The 24215-nt window shown below is 33.5% G+C and overlaps 1 protein-coding gene across 1 annotated transcript in view; it reads left to right on the top strand.

Annotated features, from left to right (window-relative positions):
- Positions 1-24215, top strand: part of LOC129745480 (5-hydroxytryptamine receptor 1-like) — a 244886-nt gene that overhangs the window by 149137 nt on the left and 71534 nt on the right. The window lies entirely within an intron of this gene.

Genomic DNA, 24215 nt, shown 5'->3' with positions numbered 1-24215 from the left:
AGACCATGGATTTCCGGTAGCACATTCATGTACAAACAAATGTTAAAGAGATAGGGGAAAAAATACATCATAACTTCCAAACCCGAACCCAAACCACTGATGAACTGACATTTAATCATTCCCAGGGAAACGAAAAATGGAGCCATCTGTCATCCTTCACCGGGAACAACACAGTAGCTAGTGGGAAGGAACCAGCTGCCAGCTGGATGGGTTTGCTTCCAGTAGCAGTTAGAGAATGAGCACGGAAAAATGGCCCCCGGAAACCCGCACAATAACAACCACGACACGATAAGACGTAGGTACCTAACCTAAAACTTTTCCGGAACGACGACGACGACGACGATGTCGAAAAGATTGAACAAGTCACATCGCTCACTTTCTGTGACGGTGACTTTGGTCGGGATGTTTTTTTTTGCTTTTTCTTCTAAAGAGTTCCGAGAGAGCTTCCGGCGTTCTTGTTTTAGTAGTAAATTTAAATTTGATATGAGCTAGTAACACTTTCAGAAAAATTATGAATCAGATTTTTTAATACCAAAAGTTAAGAAACTTTTCGTAATCAACGAATAATCTCGAAAACAACAGTTTTTTGTTCAAATATTAAAATACTAGAGAAGTATGCCATGAGTTTTTGGCGACGCACGCGTTTTTCTTTTTTCTTATCGGCAATTTTGGTTAAATTTAAGTTTAACTAAGAATTTCAGAAAAACTAATGGAAAATGTTTGAATAAGTGACCGGTGAAAGTTGCCGAAGTGCTTCCTGGATTATTTCAGAATATTGTCGCTGAATCCCCAAACCGAAGTTATCGTCAATGAGCGCTGGCGACATTTACTGGCGACACTCACTGGCGACCTGGGGGAGGAAGACTGAAATTTGCTGTATCGTTTTCTGTATCGTTTTTTTATTGTTCGGCAAAAAGCCAGCAATTGTTGAAAAGATTTGTAATCGTTCAAATTTTAACTTTAGATGATCAGTTTCGTGTAGAGAGTCATATAACTCAGTTGTTTAGGTGCCAAATTTAGATATAACTTTGACGAAATTTGAGCGACTCAATACGCCTTATCATGCAAGAATTTGCCAGAGCAAAACAAAACCTAATTAAATCATTATTTTATGCAAAACAAATGCTTTTCAACATCAAACAAGTTTTATTAAAAATCACTAAATAAGAAAGTAAAATTTTGAACCTTCGCAATGGTCGGTAGATTGATGAGAGAAATTTGACGTTTATTAAAAAAATATATAAATATCTATCTTATACATTTTACATGGTTTTCCCCTAATTTGCTTATGCTTATGCTTATGCTTATGATACATACACAGCCAGATCTTGTCAGCATCCCGGTGAGTAGTAAAAGTACATTTACTACTCATCTTAACTAGGCCGGGCCCACTGTGTAGTATTGGACGCAGAGACAACTGGAACATAGGGAGGAAGAAACGTGGACAACAGTACCATACGTTTCGAAGGCTACTTATAACTAAGATTTTAACGTTGGAAGCACATATGCGAAATTTTCTGTGCTCCTTGATGATGGTCCGTGTGGATTCGTCCTTCTGTGGATGGAAATGATTTTTTTTTTTTGCACCGATATCCAAAACCTCATGGTATAAGTAATATTTTCATCCGAATTTCCTATGATTTTTATCATTTTTAAATTACGATTTCAGTATTATATTAACGTGCATAGTAATAGTGGAAAATTAGAGTTTCGGATATCGATGCACTATCATTTCTGGTCTTTGACCTTGGATATAGCGCCTTTGCTCGCTCTTGAAAAGAAACATTAGAAGAACAAAAAAACATAATTAGTGTTCCCAAATCCCCTTCCCCCAGGAAAACTTGTTCCAAAATATTTCAATGCCCACCAATCCCCTTGAATAGAGTTAAGCAATTTTGTTTCACATGAATCACTTGAAAAAATACTGTTTTGATTAAAATGTAATGAAATCAAAGGATACTTATCTTTAAGCCATCATGAAGCTTCAGCAGTTTTTAGTAGATCCACATCACTTAGCAAAAATCTGCATGTTCTTCAGTTAGGTATCAATTTATTACCTATCGCAGCAATCTAGTATTTAATACCAGCCCACCACCCATGCACGTGCGCGAAAACGGAAAAAAAAATTTGCCACGATTGACCATAAGCAATTTTCAAAGTTCGCTGCACGCCAGTGCTAGAATTTTTATTTTTACTACTTTTAACTAATCTTATAACTTTAGATCAGTTTCATCAAACACCACTTTTAAAAAATCGCATTTAATTTACCGATTCAGATTCCCATAGGCCCAATTTTAACGCTAAAGTCTGCTTCATTTAATATTGGAACACAAACAATTGCGTGTAGTTCAGTCATTTATTAACGAATTCATAATTTGTTTTTCATACAAATGTAGCATTTTGTTTACTCTTTCATAAAAAAAAATTTAAAAAATTATTCATTGCTGTTTCGAAGAAATTCTCGTACTTTTCCCGTAATACGGCACATTAGGCGGCGCACACCCTTTTCGTCCACCGTTTTGGCGATTTGATTCCACCAGTTCTTCATTTGAGTCATGTTCCTAACAAGTTTTCCCTTTGCCTTAAGCCTCCGCTTCGTGATTGCCCAGTATTTCTCTATCGGCCGGAACTGGGGGCAGTTTGGGGGGTTGAGGTCCTTCGGTATTACGCTGACCCCGTTCGTTGCGTACCATTCCATAACCGTTTTGCTGTAATGGCAGCTTGCGAGGTCCGGCCAAAACATTACTGGACGGTCGTGGGCACGAATAAACGGCAGAATCCGTTTCTGTAGGCACTCTTTTTTGTAGACTTCTGATGTCATTGTCTTGTCAGTGAGAAAGATTTTGGTTTTCTGTCCACAACTGCATATCCCCTGCCAAATCATGTACTTGCGGGCGAATTTATCCGCAAACACGAACTTAAATTTTGCAGGTACATCCCCCCGACCCGTCGCCAAATAAAATTTTTGACCTGGGATTTGCCCAAAGTCCGCCTTCACGTAGGTCTCATCGTCCATCAGAATACATCCGTCGAACTTGGTCAGCACTTGGTCGTACAGCTTTCGAGCACGGATTCTGGCCACATTGTTCTGCTTCAGCGTCCGATTTGGCTGTTTGCTGGCTCGGAATGACCTTATTCCTTCCCGGAGACGAAATCGTCGCACCGTACTGTGAGCGGCCTGGAACTTATTGGCCAAATCGCGGTCTGAAAGATTGGGATTCCTCTTGACGGCCTTGATGACTTTCCCACGCAGTTTCCGATCGCCAGTTCCACTCCGACGCTTCGAATGCGGCTTCCGAGCCGTCGTCAATGTTTCCTTGTACTGCTTGATAACACGCCATACGGTATTTCTGGGCATTTTAAGCTGTTTAGCTAGCTTCGATGCCGACAACAATGGATTTTCAAGAAAACTGTGCACAATTTGATCTCTCCGTTCGGCTTCCATGGCGGTTGTTTACAAAATGCTATCGTTTGGTGTTATGACATAAATACATGGTGAAAGGTAATGAATTTCCCGACACGTGGGTGAAAAAAGTTTCCAAATCCGTCCACTAGGAGCGCCATAATGAGCAAAAAAATTTGTTCCAATATTAAATGAAGCAGACTTTAATCTTCGCCTTTTAGAGTGGCTACTTTTAAGTTCAACCACTGCGTATCACTTGGGTCATACGTTGGTATAACTTTGCTTCACATAACTTTTAATTTTCACTTGATAACACTTTTATCTCCGAAAGTGATCATTAGAGCAAGTCCAATGGTGTTGGGAAAAAGTGGTAGGAATTTTGACGTCTGTAGCACAGATGGGAATTTTTCTATCGTGAAATACAGACCAAAAAGGTTGGCCGTCCACCGGTGTGATAGTATACGAAGGTATAAAATTGAAAGCAACCAGCGATGCCAGGAGAATTTGCTTTTCAGTAATTTTACTGACTTTTTGTATTTTGAATTCACCGTTTGAAATTTGAAATCAAATTCATTTTACTCGATCATTAACTTGAAATAGTAGTGTCAATATGCAAATTTTATAATTGAGATGAATGAATAAGTATTGTTTAAGTTATAATGCATCCCAATATTAAACTGTATTCTGCAGAATTAGGAGTTTTGTATTGGAGGGCATTTGATTACACGAGTTGATAAAGTTTTTGAACTCTTTCTAAAACTTTCATTTTCAAAGTGATAATTAAGTAAGTGACCAATAAAAAGTATAGATATTTCAGAAACAAGCTGAATTTTACTCCCGATACGACGCCTTACGTTTGATAGAATTGACACTTGTCGAATCAACAGCGAGGGTTCCGTTTTCTAAAGATGATGGATCCATTCATGACGGCGTTCCGAACTTGTTACCGGACATTCCGACGGAATATCTTTTTCAAATAAAAAAGCGAAACATTTTCCTACTCCCGAAAACCGCTCAAACAAAACATACAAACAGAATTTATTTATTCACCCAGCTATCTGGCATCTCTGCGCCTCAAAATGTATTCGATTGGCAAGGGCATGAAAAAAATTGGCTGTAAGTTTTAAAGAGTTGATTAACTTCATTGCAATTCGTATCAATTTAAGTGATAAAAGATTTAAAAAAAAAGAAAATATCACTTTATGTTTAAATCCTGAAATTGCTCAATTTCCTCTATTTTCCCTCAACTGAGGTTTTGAGCATAAGATAGATGGCAGCACCTAAGCGTTTCATGCACGAATACTGTATTGCAACGCCGACTCTATCACTCGGTTCGGTGTTGCAAAATATCGTGTTTTTCTATCACCCTCAGCCAAAAAGTGTTATACGATACAAATTTTGCAGCGCGAAACTGTTCGAATATCAGATTTTCCCAACACCGCACAGTGGTTTAAAACTCGAAAAACGTGATCATGGGCTTTTTGATGCCTTAGATGTCAAAATAGCTTAACGACATGTTCTACAATGTTTCATTATTTTCAATTGCGCATATTTTGCCATTAATTTTTTTATGATCGATCCACCTAAAAGTGAGATATTTTTTTTATTTTTTGAATTTGTCGTCCAATCAAAATTATGTCTTCAAAAAACTTGTAGACAATATAATTTTGAAAAACTTTGTAAAAGACTTCAAAGCTCTGTCTTTTGAAACAACAGATTTATAGATATTTTTCTAAAAAGTAACCTCAAAAAACGAAATTTTCATTTAACTTTTTTCAAAGCGACTTTCGAGTCTTACTTTATATGAGAGAGTTGTAACAATTGTAAAAATACACAACTTCATTGAAGGTGTCAAGTTTGTATCTTGACGTTAAATGGTACTTTTTGTGTAATTACGTTTTTAAAATGCATATTTTCAATGCTCCATATCTCTAAAAGTTGCAAACTTATTGAAACAAAACTATATGCATTTGAAAGGCACATTCTTAAGCTTTAATGAACATATAATTTCATTTGTATGTATCAGGTTTTACTACTTAAATCATTTATCTGAAAGTTGGTAGTTTTGAAGTTTTTGTTAAGCCAGCCTGGCAATCTCTTGCTGTTTAGCAAAAGGAAGGATGAAATCTTCTTTTTTTTTCTATTTTCACCGTTGACAAGTGAAGACGACAGTTCTTAATTTGTTAAGATTGATTCCATATTCGGAAGAAGAAGCATTAGCCTTGATCATGGATACCGATATGTCTAAATCACAATATTTTAGGGTTTAAACCTATGCAAAAGAGAGATATGCTAATATCTGTCCACCATATTATAAAATTATAGAAGCTAAAAAACAGTGCTATCCAGAAGGGATTCGAGCATCAGAAAATGCTGTAGAGTGTCCGTTGCAATCATCTTTAAATCAAACAGCAAGACGTGGTTTGTAAACCCATACAGCTGACGTTGCAAACCTTCTTGTTTTGTAACTTCATAAAATGACGTTATTCGTCAAATGGGGATTTGATGGTAGCAGCAACCATCATCAATACAAAACAAAATTTGAGACAGAAAATTCAACGCAGCAAAGCACAATTTTTCTGCAAGATATGTTTTCGAAGTTTTGTGGATCTCGTTGGTGTAGTTAGTATGGCTTGTTTCATAATAAAGGCAACATCATTCCTTCCTGAAGACCGCAAATTCATTTGTGCTGCGGAATTAATGCTTTTAGACAGGGCCAACTCTTCAATCTTAACAAATTAAGAACTGTCTTTTTCACTTGTCAACGGTAAAAAAAAAGAAAAAAAAGAAGATTTCATCCTTCCTTTTGCTAAACAGCAAGAGATTGCCAGGCTGGCTTAACAAAAACTTCAAAACTACCAACTTTCAGATAAATGATTTAAGTAGTAAAACCTGATGCATACAAATGAAATTATATGTTCATTACAGCTTAAGAATGTGCCTTTCAAATGCATATAGTTTTGTTTTCATAAGTTTGCAACTTTTAGAGATATGGAGCATTGAAAATATGCATTTTAAAAACTTAATTACACAAAAAGTACCATTTAACGTCAAGATAAAAACTTGACACCTTCAATGAAGTTGTGTATTTTTACAATTGTTACAACTCTCTCATATAAAGTAAGACTCGAAAGTCGCTTTGAAAAAAGTTAAATGAAAATTTCGTTTTTTGAGGTTACTTTTTAGAAAAATATCTATAAATCTGTTGTTTCAAAAGACAGAGCTTTGAAGTCTTTTACAAAGTTTTTCAAAATTATATTGTCTACAAGTTTTTTGAAGACATAATTTTGATTGGACGACAAATTCAAAAAATATCTCACTTTTAGGTGGACCGATCATAAAAAAATTAATGGCAAAACATGCGCAATTGAAAATAATGAAACATTGTAGAACATGTCGTTAAGCTATTTTGACATCTAAGGCATCAAAAAGCCCATGATCACGTTTTTCGAGTTTTAAACCACTGTGCACCGGTGTACGGCAAATGTGTTGTGATGTGTTGTAAACCTTCGAAATTTCCAACTCCATCTCAACCAGTGAACTTGCTCTTAAAACAGGAGAGAAAAATAGCTGCGCGCTTAAACCGTTTTACTTTTCACTTTAAATTCTACAAACATTTCCTGCTCTCTCCAAGAACACTGAATTCTACAATATTAAAACTAGGAAAACTAAATCACTTTTAATATTCGCAGCATTTTAGTTATTGAGAATTTTCCCATTTGGAAGTTAGTTTTACACAATTATTCAAATAATATTTCCACCGACGGAGAACGAAAAAAAAACGCGTCCGACGCAGCCAACAAGTCATGGCCTCCTTATACATGGTTTTCCCCTAATTTTATTTAAAACTGCAAATTCAATGAATTGACAGAGTTTGTGTAAGCAATTTGCATGTTGAAATACATTTAGAATGATTATGCACATAGGTTATCTTATCGCCACACTCTCGCAATTTCTTCAGAGAACCCTCTTAAACATTTAACAGATTCACATTCAAAAACCTTAATGTGAGGTAAAAAAAAAATCATCGAAAACCCTGACATCATTTGTTACTGTATTGGCAGACTTTTTAATGCTATTCAGATTGCAAATTACAATACGATATTTTATGGAAATTTCTTACTCACTTTGCATGATAATCATCGGAAAATCTTACTTTCGATGCAAGGTGCCATTACTAACATCAAATGGTTTGTTCTCAAAGCGCGTTTATCGATCAATTCAAATATCACTAAAGGAAATGTTCCATACACTTTCTGCAAGCTGTCCTGTGTATCCCCTCTACTGTGTTCAACCAAAAGGTTAGCTTGACTCCATTTTTTTTCAAGAGTCTTTCTAAACTTGTCTTTTAATTTAAAGCTGTCCAATAAGTATGTGCTCACTTTTTCTTCGCTCAATTTCATTGCCAATCTTATTTATATCTCAAGCTTTAAGACGTTACCTTGCTGTTATTTCAATTCAAGAATGCTAAGCGTATTTACTCGATCCGTTATTTATCTCGACTCGCTAAGTATTTTATATTCCTATCTCAAGCTGAACTTTATATCTGCTTTATCACTAATTTGTTTATTCAAATCACATGACATTTTGAAGAAATATCTAAGTATAAAGCCCTACATACTTTCGATACGATCTAAAATTCGATTCTATGTCAAGCTGTCCTTCAAACTCGCTTAGTTTCCAATGAGATGAAATATTTAAATTGTCTTTTCAACACGCCTTTCATTTTCAAGCTGTCCTCTCCACATGCTTGAATTTACTTTTATCAATTCGTTTAGGTTGCCCTCTCAACTCACCTTTTAATTTCAAGCTCTCCTCTCAACTCGCTTCTCAAAATCCAAGCTGTCCTCTCAATTTTAATCGATTTATTCAGGCTGTCCTCTCAACTCGTTTTCAGTTTCAAGCTGTCCTCTCAACTCTCTTAAAATTCTCGTCAATATGCACTGGTGGTCCTCTCAACTCGCCATTCAATTTCAAGCAGTACTCTCAATTCGCTTGAAATTGTTACCAAAACGTTCAGGCTTTCCTTTCAACTGCCTTTCAGTTTCAAGCTGTCCTCTCAACTCGCTTGAAACTGCCGTTATATGTTCAGGCTGTTAAATTGACTTTAAATGGAAAAAATACCTTTGATGTTCATCCGCCCGGTTAAAAATAATAAAAGATCTGATCAATTCTTTTGAGTAATAAAATTTCTGGATTTTCTTGGAATTTTTTTAGCAGGATTTTAAAATTAAAACTCAATAAACTACTCCTAGGCGGAAACTGAAACGCTGCCTTCGGAAGGGAAAAAACAAAAACACACGTGCCCAGTCATCAGTCTTTTGCGGGCAATATAAACAAAAGTCCAGCCAAACACCTACTTATACGCTCATTAATAGTAACGACTGACTGCCGCAGCCGCCGCCAGCTAATAATAGTACATATCGTTATTTTTCATACCACACACCCACGCTTTGAAACATAACTGACTAACTGTCTGGCTCGCTGACTTGCTCTGGCACTGACACTGTTTTGTTTATCCTTCTTCTATTTCTCTCTGGGGTTTTTTTCTTCAATCGGGGACTAATTTGTGGGGGGTGGTCGAGGAGTTACGGATTGGGGGTGCAAATATCTGTATACATATTTTTTCTGCCGGCAGCAGCCAGCGGAATGATTGATGGGCCGCACTAATTCGTCAGTCGACGATGCGACGCGACGGTAGAAAGTCAAAAGTAGCACTTTTCCATCCAGGCAGTGGACAAATGCCGCCTGTGGATTTTCCGCTTTGAGTGAATACGATGCCAGAATTCGTTCACTAGAATAATCCATTTGGGAACAATTTATGGTCCCATTTCCCATTCACAACAAATTGGACAACACTTAAGTCACTTTAACGATCACTGGGGCGCGTCCGAGGGAATCGGATTTAAATGAAAAATCTGTCCATCAAATGTTGGATCCCGTATGCTTCGGATGGGTAAATGCAACTCAAATTCAGATGATAAGAATGAAGCTAGTTGAAAATAATTTGCATTCACATATTATTTTTCATTGAGAAATTCCAAACACGGGAAGGTCGCAGCAAGCCGTGCTTGAGAACGGACGAGTTTTTTTTCCGCCGTCGCGTTTTTCTCCTGAGTTTTCTCGTAAATTAATAATAGGTACGGTGAATTTTATCTAATTCGGGAGTTCTGTTTCTGTTGATGCACTGAAACTGTGTGCAAATGATATTTCTGTTCATCGCGATTTTCATGCTAAGCATCAATTAAGTGCTCAAGAAATTCCAGACACAGAAAAGTGTGACTATCCCAATAGAAACCCTGAAATAGAAGTTATTATCTCAGGGCTGTGGAATTTCAGAAAAAAAAGTATTCAACAGTAATCCCAGAAATCGATTACCCCACTTTTTGTTTTCTAGAATCAATTCAAAGATATTGCTTCCAAGGACCGAAAAACAACACCAAATCCAATCAACCTCAATTTCTACCAGAGAGTAATTCACACCTCCTCGTTCACCTGATCCAAGATTGACGAACCGCAGTTTTTCACTAGCACAACAAGCAATTACCACCGCGATTGAATGAGAGTTCTTGGAAAATTAATTCAATTTATTCTAATCAACGCGATTTTTGGATGAAAAGTTACTCAAAACTCCAACCCCCTCCCCTTGTTTATCGCTAATAGCCCTGTTGTAGCTGACAGCCACCAAAAGGCAACACTTCCGATTGAATTTCATCGCCCTCGATCGATGTGGTGATGATGATTTTAATGGCGACGCCGTTGATTATTATGATGGGCTCTCGTCAATCAATGGATGAATCCCACGAATTCCCCGGAACACCGGCAAGCAGGCAGGCAACCAAAAACCGAAAACCAAATGACAGACAGGAACATCAGTAGAAGCAGCAGCAGGAGTGAGGTACATGAAATTTAATTAATTTACATCTTTGTGGTGCGTTGCCGAAAATGATGACGGAGCTTTTCTGGCTCGGGTTTTGGGGTTTTTCTGCCTGGCTTTGTGTGATTTTCGACGAATTCACCCGGAACCCACCTCGTGCCGAATTTCCTGTGTGTCAAACTTAATCCTTCGCTTCTAGCTTTCGACTTTCACTTTCACTTTCGCTTTGTGTGTGTCGAGAATGGGCCTAGATCGACTCTGATAGATTTCAATTCCAAGTTGTGGGAAGAAAAGGGCGGCCCCCATCAAAAGCCATCAATACTGAATTGGATGATTTAATTTTTCCTGGCAAAAAGGATCGCTAGTCCTCAAAGATAGGGTGCGTGGGTGGATTTATGGGAGCCTATGTGGATCGGTTTCCTCTTTTCCATCGTGTTTTTCCAGTCAACATCCAGTCGTCGTAAATAAAAGGATGGCACCCACAGCACCCCAAATCCACTACATTATGGGAATTGTTTGGCCGGATTTGAAAACATGCATGCGAGGCGATGTTTCTGTTCTTGTGTTGTGTGTTCTGGGATGGCTGCTCCACAAAGATTCCGTTTTCAAGTTGTTTTCAGTTTGTTTTTTCTAGGAACTCAACACTGTTGATGCTTGATACCACGTGAAGCTGCTAGAACGAATCGGCTTAATTTTCATCTCCAGACAGTGTTTTTCGACTATTGTGTTGAGTCTATTCAGAATTTTCCCAAAATTCTATCTTCTTAGCAGCAATGTTTACAAGACATACATCTAGACCAAAACAATAGAATATGGAAAGCTACAACGTTTTTCAGGAGACATGAGACATGAGAAATGAGACATCAAACATGAGACCTGAGACATGAGACACGAGACAAGAGACATAAAACATAAAACATAAGACATGAGACATGACACATGAGACAAGAGACATGAGACATGAGATATAAGACATGAGACAAGAGACATGAGACATGAGACATGAGACATGGGACATAAGACATGAGACATGAGACATGAGACATGAGACATGAGACATGAGACATGAGACATGAGACATGAGACATGAGAGGTAAGACATGAGACATGGGTAAAAATGACAAAAATAACAAAAATGACAAAAATGACAAAAATGACAAAAATGACAAAAATTACAAAAATGACAAAAATGACAAAAATGACAAAAATGACAAAAATGACAAAAATGACAAAAATGACAAAAATGACAAAAATGACAAAAATGACAAAAATGACAAAAATGACAAAAATAACAAAAATGACAAAAATGACAAAAATGACAAAAATGACAAAAATGACAAAAATGACAAAAATGACAAAAATGACAAAAATGACAAAAATGACAAAAATGACAAAAAAGACAAAAATGACAAAAATGACAAAAATGACAAAAAATGACAAAAATGACAAAAATGACAAAAATGACAAAAATGACAAAAATGACAAAAATGACAAAAATGACAAAAATGACAAAAATGACAAAAATGACAAAAATGACAAAAATGACAAAAATGACAAAAATGACAAAAATGACAAAAATGACAAAAATGACAAAAATGACAAAAATGACACAAATGACAAAAATGACAAAAATGACAAAAATGACAAAAATGACAAAAATGACAAAAATGACAAAAATGACAAAAATGACAAAAATGACAAAAATGACAAAAATGACAAAAATGACAAAAATGACAAAAATGACAAAAATGACAAAAATGACAAAAATGACAAAAATGACAAAAATGACAAAATTGTCAACTTTGAAAATTGTGACAATTTTGACAATTTTCAACTATGTCAAAATTGTCAACTTTGACCATTGTGACAATTTTGACAATTTTGACAATTTTGACAATTTTGACAATTTTGACAATTTTGACAATTTTGACAATTTTGACAATTTTGACAATTTTGACAATTTTGACAATTTTGACAATTTTGACAATTTGACAATTTTGACAATTTTGACAATTTTGACAATTTTGACAATTTTGACAATTTTGACAATTTTGACAATTTTGACAATTTTGACAATTTTGACAATTTTGACAATTTTGACAATTTTGACAATTTTGACAATTTTGACAATTTTGACAATTTTGACAATTTTGACAATTTTGACAATTTTGACAATTTTGACAATTTTGACAATTTTGACAATTTTGACAATTTTGACAATTTTGACAATTTTGACAATTTTGACAACTTTGACAATTTTGACAATTTTGACAATTTTGACAATTTTGACAATTTTGACAATTTTGACAATTTTGACAATTTTGACAATTTTGACAATTTTGACAATTTTGACAATTTTGACAATTTTGACAATTTTGACAATTTTGACAATTTTGACAATTTTGACAATTTTGACAATTTTGACAATTTTGACAATTTTGACAATTTTGACAATTTTGACAATTTTGACAATTTTGACAATTTTGACAATTTTGACAATTTTGAAAATTTTGACAATTTTGACAATTTTGACAATTTTGACAATTTTGACAATTTTGACAATTTTGACAATTTTGACAATTTTGAAAATTTTGAAAATTTTGACAATTTTGACAATTTTGACAATTTTGACAATTTTGACAATTTTGACAATTTTGACAATTTTGACAATTTTGACAATTTTGACAATTTTGACAATTTTGACAATTTTGACAATTTTGACAATTTTGACAATTTTGACAATTTTGACAATTTTAACAATTTTGACAATTTTGACAATTTTGACAATTTTGACAATTTTGACAATTTTGACAATTTTGACAATTTTGACAATTTTGACAATTTTGACAATTTTGACAATTTTGACAATTTTGACAATTTTGACAATTTTGACAATTTTGACAATTTTGACAATTTTGACAATTTTGACAATTTTGACAATTTTGACAATTTTGACAATTTTGACAATTTTGACAATTTTGACAATTTTGACAATTTTGACAATTTTGACAATTTTGACAATTTTCTTACAATTTTCACAATTTTCACAATTTTGACAATTTTGACAATTTTGACAATTTTGACAATTTTGACAATTTTGACAATTTTGACAATTTTGACAATTTTGACAATTTTGACAATTTTGACAATTTTGACAATTTTGACAATTTTGACAATTTTGACAATTTTGACAATTTTGACAATTTTGACAATTTTGACAATTTTGACAATTTTGACAATTTTGACAATTTTAACAATTTTACAATTTGACAATTTTGACAATTTTCACAATTTTGACAATTTTGACAATTTTGACAATTTTAACAATTTTGACAATTTTGACAATTTTGACAATTTTGACAATTTTGACAATTTTGACAATTTTGACAATTTTGACAATTTTGACAATTTTGACAATTTTGACAATTTTGACAATTTTGACAATTTTGACAATTTTGACAATTTTGACAATTTTGACATACTGACAATTTTGACAATTTTGCCAATTTTGACAATTTTGACAATTTTGACAATTTTGACAATTTTGGCAATTTTGACAATTTTGACAATTTTGACAATTTTGACAATTTTGACAATTTTGACAATTTTCTTACAATTTTGACAATTTTGACAATTTTGACAATTTTGACAATTTTGACAATTTTGACAATTTTGACAATTTTGACAATTTTGACAATTTTGACAATTTTGACAATTTTGACAATTTTGACAATTTTGACAATTTTGACAATTTTGACAATTTTGACAATTTTGACAATTTTGACAATTTTGACAATTTTGACAATTTTGACAATTTTGAAAATTTTGACAATTTTGACAATTTTGACAATTTTGACAATTTTGACAATTTTGACAATTTTGAAAATTTTGACAATTTTGACAATTTTGACAATTTTGACAATTTTGACAATTTTGACAATTTTGACAATTTTGACAATTTTGACAATTTTGACAATTTTGACAATTTTGACAATTTTGACAATTTTGACAATTTTGACAATTTTGACAATTTTAACAATTTTGACAATTTTGACAATTTTGACAATTTTGACAATTTTGACAATTTTGACAATTTTGACAATTTTGACAATTTTGACAATTTTGACAATTTTGACAATTTTGACAATTTTGACAATTTTGACAATTTTGACAATTTTGACAATTTTGACAATTTTGACAATTTTGACAATTTTGACAATTTTGACAATTTTGACAATTTTGACAATTTTGACAATTTTGACAATTTTGACAATTTTGACAATTTTCTTACAATTTTCACAATTTTCACAATTTTCACAATTTTCACAATTTTGACAATTTTGACAATTTTGACAATTTTGACAATTTTGACAATTTTGACAATTTTGACAATTTTGACAATTTTGACAATTTTGACAATTTTGACAATTTTGACAATTTTGACAATTTTGACAATTTTGACAATTTTGACAATTTTGACAATTTTGACAATTTTGACAATTTTGACAATTTTGACAATTTTGACAATTTTGACAATTTTGACAATTTTGACAATTTTGACAATTTTGACAATTTTGACAATTTTGACAATTTTGACAATTTTGACAATTTTAACAATTTTACAATTTGACAATTTTGACAATTTTCACAATTTTGACAATTTTGACAATTTTGACAATTTTAACAATTTTGACAATTTTGACAATTTTGACAATTTTGACAATTTTGACAATTTTGACAATTTTGACAATTTTGACAATTTTGACAATTTTGACAATTTTGACAATTTTGACAATTTTGACAATTTTGACAATTTTGACAATTTTGACAATTTTGACAATTTTGACAATTTTGACATACTGACAATTTTGACAATTTTGCCAATTTTGACAATTTTGACAATTTTGACAATTTTGACAATTTTGGCAATTTTGACAATTTTGACAATTTTGACAATTTTCTTACAATTTTGACAATTTTGACAATTTTGACAATTTTGACAATTTTGACAATTTTGACAATTTTGACAATTTTGACAATTTTCAACTATGTCAAAATTGTCAACTTTGACCATTGTGACAATTTTGACAATTTTGACAATTTTGACAATTTTGACAATTTTGACAATTTTGACAATTTTGACAATTTTGACAATTTTGACAATTTTGACAATTTTGACAATTTTGACAATTTTGACAATTTTGACAATTTTGACAATTTTGACAATTTTGACAATTTTGACAATTTTGACAATTTTGACAATTTTGACAATTTTGACAATTTTGACAATTTTGACAATTTTGACAATTTTGACAATTTTGACAATTTTGACAATTTTGACAATTTTGACAATTTTGACAATTTTGACAATTTTGACAATTTTGACAGTTTTGACAGTTTTGACAGTTTTGACAATTTCGACAATTTTGACAATTCTGGCAATTTTGACAATTTTAACAATTTTGACAATTTTGACAATTTTGACAATTTTGACAATTTTGACAATTTTGACAATTTTGACAATTTTGACAATTTTGACAATTTTGACAATTTTGACAATTTTGACAATTTTGACAATTTTGACAATTTTGACAATTTTGACAATTTTGACAATTTTGACAATTTTGACAATTTTGACAATTTTGACAATTTTGACAATTTTGACAATTTTGACAATTTTGACAATTTTGACAATTTTGACAATTTTGACAATTTTGACAATTTTGACAATTTTGACAATTTTGACAATTTTGACAATTTTGACAATTTTGACAATTTTGACAATTTTGACAATTTTGACAATTTTGACAATTTTGACAATTTTGACAATTTTGACAATTTTGACAATTTTGACAATTTTGACAATTTTGACAATTTTGACAATTTTGACAATTTTGACAATTTTGACAATTTTGACAATTTTGACAATTTTGACAATTTTGACAATTTTGACAATTTTGACAATTTTGACAATTTTGACAATTTTGACAATTTTGACAATTTTGACAATTTTGACAATTTTGACAATTTTGACAATTTTGACAATTTTGACAATTTTGACAATTTTGACAATTTTGACAATTTTGACAATTTTGACAATTTTGACAATTTTGACAATTTTGACAATTTTGACAATTTTGACAATTTTGACAATTTTGACAATTTTGACAATTTTGACTATTTTGACTATTTTGACGATTTTGACAATTTTTACAATTTTGACAATTTTGACAATTTTGACAATTTTAACAATTTTGACAATTTTGACAATTTTGACAATTTTGACAATTTTGACAATTTTGACTATTTTGATAATTTTGACAATTTTGACAATTTTGACAATTTTGACAATTAAGACTATTTTGACAATTTTGACAATTTTGACAATTTTGACAATTTTGACAATTTTGACAATTTTGGCAATTTTGACAATTTTGACAATTTTGACAATTTTGACAATTTTGACAATTTTGACAATTTTGACAATTTTGACAATTTTGACAATTTTGACAATTTTTTCAATTTTGACAATTTTGACAATTTTGACAATTTTGACAATTTTGACAATTTTGACAATTTTGACAATTTTGACAATTTTGACAATTTTGACAATTTTGACAATTTTGACAGTTTTGACAGTTTTGACAATTTTGACAATGACCAATTTAAGCTTGGAGCGAGTGAGATTTATCATGATTAATTCTATCTTTATTAAGATTAGTATACTGCGGTTCGTTCAATTAATTAAAAATGCAAATATTATACTGTTTTAGTTAAAGAACCATAACTTCTTCAATTTTCAACCGATTGTTACAACAACTTGAATTATTTGTTTTAAATTGACATTTACTATACGTAGAAAATGAGTTTTTGAAATGTTACTATTGAGTCTTAAGCTGTCGTTAAAATTTCTCTAAAAAAGTTCTTTTTTTTCTTTCACAACTTGACTAACATCAAACATACTGTTGATCATTCGCAAAAAAAGTTCAGATGATTGATAGCAAATTAGTTCATCTTTAATATACAAAAAAGTGATTTCAAATTTATGCTATGGAGTCCTTATATTCGTATATAAGTACAAGTACTTTTTCAAAATTTTATCAAAATTTGATATCTGGAGTATAACTCAAACGCTGTGCTACTGAATCAACTGAATCTCAGTGCCTGCTTTTACATTTCAAATTTGGGTCAGTCGATGAAGTTCACGATTTTTTTTTAAATTTATGAAAACTAGTGTAATCGATGGAATATATTTTCAATACATATATTTATGTATAGTTTTTCTTTAAATTGGAAACAAATAAATTCTATATTCATTGTGAGTTGTGATTATTGTACCTATTTTAATCATTCAAGTTATAACACAAAGAGCAAACTTGTAAGAAATTTTCCAACATCGATGTGTCAAGAAAAAAACGATTATGCCTTTCTCCAGCAACATTGGAAAAAGAGACCAAACTTTCGGTGACCATAAAATGGACATCAACTTTTGCGCCGCGAACCAGGACGGCTTATTTGAACTTTTACCCGAGTATTTTGCCCTAGTAGATGGATGGATACATAGATAAACAGCAAGCTAGGGGACAACCCGACTTCCGGGCAAAATCAACCGTTGAAGAAAAGGCAACAAAAAGTCTCCCGAACCCTAGCCGCACTTGAGGATGGAAAATGCGAAAAGTTTTCGACATACCTTCCACCTACCCTAGGCACCCCGCTTTCCGAAGGACCGCTTCCTATGAGCTAATCTCCGAAGCCTGAAGCTGTTCGATGGAATGTGGACTCAGTGATAGACGATCGAATGTCGCCGTGTTTGGGTGATATTTGTCCAAGGAAGCTTATGTTCCTTTCTTCGAACTCGCCCATACCGACTATTGATTGAAACTCCTTTTCAAAAAATGGACCATTTTTTTCGATCTATGTTTGTCAATTATTGTCAGTAGCGAAAAAAAACAAACTTTTCCTTCCCTTAAGAAAATTCGTTGCCACTTTAATGGTAGGTTTGTTTACTTTCCATTTAACAATCATTCAACGAATGTTGCTGAATGATTTGAAATTCTTTTCAGCCGAGAGGAGAACTGAATTTCCCGGAACCATCGTCTTCTATCGGAGGCTTTCGAATGGTTCCATACAGAGTGAGCATCTCAAAGAAGGTACATACACACAGGGGCAAACACCCAGCCCAAGTCTTAATTTCGTCAAAGTTATTCGCCTTACCCGGAGGCATGTGTTAATGGTTTGCACCTTCCGGTTTCGCATCAACCGGCAGGACACAGGCAACCGATGAAGACGGTGAAGGTGTTTCCGGCAAGTCAGAGCCGTTTCTGTGTGTACCGTCACCTACTAGGTATTTAAGCAGGTATACGCATTAAGGAAGCGTTAATCAGCGAATGAGCTGTATGTGGGTGGATCGGGTGTTGTGTTGTTGTGTGTGTTGGTTGCTCCTAATGAATTCTTAATTCTATGCCCTGACTTTCGTGAGGTATTTACGGTGTGAACTGAACTTTCGGAAGGCTCAAGCGAAATTCGAAACGAGAGATGAGTTGCCAGCAGCGCTTTGGGGAGTTTTGAACGAAAGATCCTATTTCGAATAAAAACAATTGAAATAAAACAATCACAAAGTGTTGTCGTTTTATCAACTGATTGATTTGGTTATTTGGAAAATTGATAGCTTTCTCCTTAAAGTTATATTATTCTTTAAACTGAATTTCAAATTTTCTTTGGAAATGGATTTTATAAATTTTCAATAAAAAAATAAGTCCTGAACTACCTAGCTGCAGTTCAATCATTTTTTATATCATCACTAGCTGACTTTGCTACACCTTCAAATAACAAATGAAAGTTTAGGAAATTACTTAAACTCAGGGTGCTTCTCAGATCATTCGTTGCAAATATTTCAGTTGGAGATCAACGCATTAGGGCAGAGTTTTTCGTTGTTCAAGGAGGGCAACGGTGCCTAAGGCTATGATCATTTAGTATCCGGGCACTTTATTTCGGTGATATCTACGTTATGAACAGGGCTATCTTGTCTATTTTTGATAGATTTTTACGCTTACGTATGTTTGAGATATTTACGACGCAAAAAGACATGGTAAAAATAATTTTGCACAAATTTGCTCCTTTTACTCATTTTGCGCCTCGAAAATTCTTCATTGTTGACTTGAAAGCTCATGAACGGTTGATTTTTTTCTGATTTTTTTAGGACCAAATGGTTAAGAAATACAAGGAGCCACTCTAGGATCCACACGAAGTTCAAACCAACCATCGGAGTGCAACCCTTGATCTTAAAAGTCTATGGTTATTGGATTGGGGATAACTGAATGCAGACTCCTTAAATAATGCAAAAAATCCATTTCCGGCAGGCAAAAAGTGTTGCCTGACTAGTAGACACCAAGTAAATAACTAATAATGATCAGTTCCAAAGATTGTAATCTGTGCATCCGGTTTTTACGCAATATTACAGATGTGTTCTGATGGTCAAAAAAATTTATGTTAAAACCGGATTTAAGAGATCAAATTCATCGAGATGCCTTCTCATAAAAAGGTTCCAACACGATTCCAATTGCTGTGTAAAATAGCATGATTTTGCAAAGGTTTTGCTTCTGTGGTAAAAAAATAAATCAATACATGACTGAAAAAAGTGTGCAAAGATAAAAAAAAGATTTTATGTAAAAGTTAGCGTATTTCTTGAAATCATTGATAAATATATTTTTTTATATTTTTACATTAAATGTCATATTAACATCTTCATTTCCTCCATAGAAAGTTTTTCGATCAAATGAATAGTTTTTAAAATACACTTGTTTGTAACTACCCGGATACTAAATGATCATAGCCTTACTGGGTGATAAGACTGCTAAAGAGTTAGGTTTGTGAAAGTTGGGCTCAACATAAACAGCATCGAAGATAGTCCCTTGTCGAAGATGAAGGGTGTAAACGAAAAGATACGGTGCTTCCGGAAGTAATTCCAGTTTACCAACCCATGCGACGCTTTCCCGTCAATGAAGCGGTGATGAGAGAACATCATCAAATGCAATCAATGGACTTGACAAAGCTGGGAGGTGGCAGATTGTGGAGTAAACTCGATATCAAGGAATTATTCTTACAGATTGAGTTAAAAAAAGATAAAATCTCCAGGTAAGATTATGTTCGGCCGTCGTATCAAAAGTATATTGCCTCCGATTTCGTCTTCAAAAGAAGATCCGGAAGTTAGGGATAGACATGCAGTGGTTAAGGAGAAGGGGAAACAGTATGCTGATCATGGATCAAAGAATAGTGAGTTGACAACAGATGATCATATGCTGGCTAAAAGAATGCGGAATCCAACATGGTTGATTCGGATTTCAGTAGCGATGAGTTTGTTATTTGCGAAAAAACGGAACTGATACCATTATCCAGTCAGCTGACACTACTGGTAAGCTATACAGACGGGGCTTAGCTCACCTGTAGAAAATTGCAAGTCAATGTTGTAGGGAATGATGTAAAGAATAATAGAAGTACAAAAGTGAATAACTTATTCTAATTAATGGTATTGCTAAAATATGTTTAAAGATTCGAATGAAAGACAAATAGAAGCAGAAAATGTTTGAAATGAACAAACCTATTGCGGTTCATGATTAATTATGTATAGTTATGTAAATAAAAATAAGCGTATGAACAGAAGAGAGAAACGCTCTCTTCTCTTGATGACAAGAAAATAGAAAATTTAACGGGATTCTGCTAACGACTTTCAACTCGGACGGTTGTTTGTAGCGCGTCTCAGGTGGTTGATTAAATTCAACTTGATTTTGAATTTAGATTCACTACAAATGGCGCAGTCGGTAGTTTAGTGAAGTGTAGGGAAAGTGTTAATAAATCTTTTTTTTTTTCAGCAGACACCAAATAGGGTAAAGGATAGTTTTATCGCTTGCTTTCGGTCGGAACTAAACAAGCTGGTTAGTTCGTTGGGCGACTTGGTTCCGGATTGTTCGGAGAACCAAAGTGACGCAATTTGTTGAATTTTTCGTGCGATTTGGTTCCGAATGATCCGGAGAACCTGAGTGACGCCAAGAGTTGGTTCCGAGATATTCGGAGAACCGTGAAGAGTAGTTTTTTTTATTGTGCGACTGAGTTCCGGATAATCCGGAGAACTACAGTGACGCCAATAGTCGAGATGATAAAGGTTATTGAATTCATGTTGCGACTTGGTACCGGGTAATCCGGATGAACTAAGTGACGCTTAGAAATGGATTTTGAACATCTGAATGAGCTGGAAATATGCAAATTTTGCGACTTGGTTCTGGAAAACTTGAGAATCGAGAAAAATACTGATCTATAAAGTTTTCAGTTTTATCTCCGGAGGGAAATAATCAGCGGAATGTATCCGAACGATTTAAAAGTTATCTTCCGGGTACGCTGAGTCATTGCTGACTTACTCAAGGATTATTTGATGCCGACCCTTGGCGGTTTTCCTCTGACTGAGCATAAACGTTATTAAAGGAATAAAATCCTCTGTTAGATATTTGATACAGTATAAGAACTTATTACTTTTGATCTGTTTTGAGTTGTTTTCGAATCACGTGTAACGCTAAGAATCTGTTCCAAAATAATTGGACAAACAGGAACGACAATAGCAAATAAGTACAATCTTAAGAAATTTAGTTGTACCAAGAATAAATTTCGAATTTCTCAAAAAAAAAAAAAAAACAGAAAAGTTTAAAAGAATCTGTCGTGTTACTTTCAATAGTATGGAAATTCGTGATGCTAATGATTTAGTATATTGCGCATTTTGGTTCCATTTAAACAAAACCAAGAACCGGTTTCAAAATCTACACAGAACCCAAAAAAATGCAACTACGGATAGTTCAGGGTTTAGTTCGAAGATTTTCAGGTGATTTGCACGTCGTTGTGCTACTCAGTTCCGATAATCTAGAAAATTTCGAGGCGACAGCAAAATTTTGAATTTTAAGAGATTTGTAGTCATCTGAATACATAAATTTATTTGAGTTACTACTCTGTTACTTGAAATGATTAATCTGTGTATGTATAATCCGAAAAACTAGATTATGTGACATGACATTTTAAAGTAGTGCCAAAATAGGGACATTGAAATGATATAATAGTTTAATTCTTTTGTAAGATGCGGATGTAGTTAAGAATCCCTGTAGAATGAAGGAGGCAGCCGTTCGATTATGTTGCATAGTTCGGAAAATATCCTTTTTTATGGTTATGCTAGAAGCGATTACGTGATCTTTTCGAAAACTGCAGATTACATATTTTCATTGATTTATCTCGAGTGATCTCATTTGTGATACTGATTCGAAGGAAACTAAGTAATGACGGATTCCGGTTCCCATACTGAAATCTATACTTACTTACTTACTTACTGACTAATGGTCGTGGTAAAAGACCTCCACTGTTGACGATCCGAAGCCAGCATCTTCACTTGGACCCAGTCTGGTGAAGATTCTCGTCGACATTTCCGATTTCGACGGTTAGGTTTCGCCGCCACGAGTTTCTTAAAACGATTTTTTTTTAAATCGATTCAGTTTTGATATTTCGCACGGCACACTCAATTAAACTGCGCACAGCGACAGAAGTGCGACTTGTCGATTGAATTTAAAAAGAAGGTTTTTATAACATTTGGTTATACTTCGCACGGATAACTAAGATTGCAAAACATCACTTGTCACATCACTTTCAATGCAACGAATAATATTTTATAATCGAAAAGAAATGTATACAATTTTTTATAAAACTTGTAAACTTAAATTAGGTATGCAAAAATTAAAATTTGATTAAAAGTTTACGGAAATCGGAAATAATGCTTTGAAGCAATCTTATTCGCATTTCGTGAATTGACTATAGAAACCACCGACCACACTGACATGACACTGAGAACAAAAATTCAACCATTTTATGTCTAATTTATTTTGTCAGAATTTGTAGGTTCACAATACCGATGGCAGGTTGCGAACCTGAAAAATGTGACAAAAATTCCCTGTAGGAAAATGTACCTGTTAAGTGTTGGTTTAATCGTAGAAATTGTCTGTTTTTTTAAAGTTGGGTGACATTTCCTAACTGGGGTAGCATTTCTTCAAATCGATCGGCGCGCACTCTGGAATCGATATAGCGTACTGTTGGAAATATTATCCAGAAAACGAAATCGAGTATCCAGTCAGTATGGTCAATGTAGAAACCTAGTTTTACAGATAGGTATAGAGGCGAAGGGTAATGTAGGGAATGATGTAAAGAATAATAGAAGTACAAAAGTGAATAACTTATTCTAATTAATGGTATTGCTAAAATATGTTTAAAGATTCGAATGAAAGACAAATAGAAGCAGAAAATGTTTGAAATGAACAAACCTATTGCGGTTCATGATTAATTATGTATAGTTATGTAAATAAAAATAAGCGTATGAACAGAAGAGAGAAACGCTCTCTTCTCTTGATGACAAGAAAATAGAAAATTTAACGGGATTCTGCTAACGACTTTCAACTCGGACGGTTGTTTGTAGCGCGTCTCAGGTGGTTGATTAAATTCAACTTGATTTTGAATTTAGATTCACTACAAATGGCGAGAATGATTCACTACTAGAGAATGATGAGATGAAATAAAATAGAACAAACCTATTTGAAAAACCAAAGGATTGAACATTTGAACAGACCTGTTCTGAGTCACGATAAATATATACTTTTTGAAAGAAAGAGAGAAATGAATCTCTCTCTGGATAAGGAATTGTCAATTCAACGGCAACGGAACGGCATTCTGGTAACGACTTTTGTCTCGAACGGATGTTTGAGCAAGTTTGTCGAAAAGTTAAATAAAGTTCACTACAATGGCGCAGTTGAGCCTCCGTGATAAGTGATTGGTGTAAACTAACAAATTTGACTTTTTTTCAGCATAATCTTGGTGCCGAATTGAAATCGGTTCCACGATCTTCGGTTACTGAGCGAC

The sequence above is a fragment of the Uranotaenia lowii genome, chromosome 1, assembly GCF_029784155.1.
Source record: "Uranotaenia lowii strain MFRU-FL chromosome 1, ASM2978415v1, whole genome shotgun sequence".
Lineage (NCBI taxonomy): Eukaryota > Metazoa > Arthropoda > Insecta > Diptera > Culicidae > Uranotaenia > Uranotaenia lowii.
The sequence above is the reverse complement of the archived record's forward strand: the minus strand, read 5'-3'. Positions and strand labels throughout refer to the sequence as shown.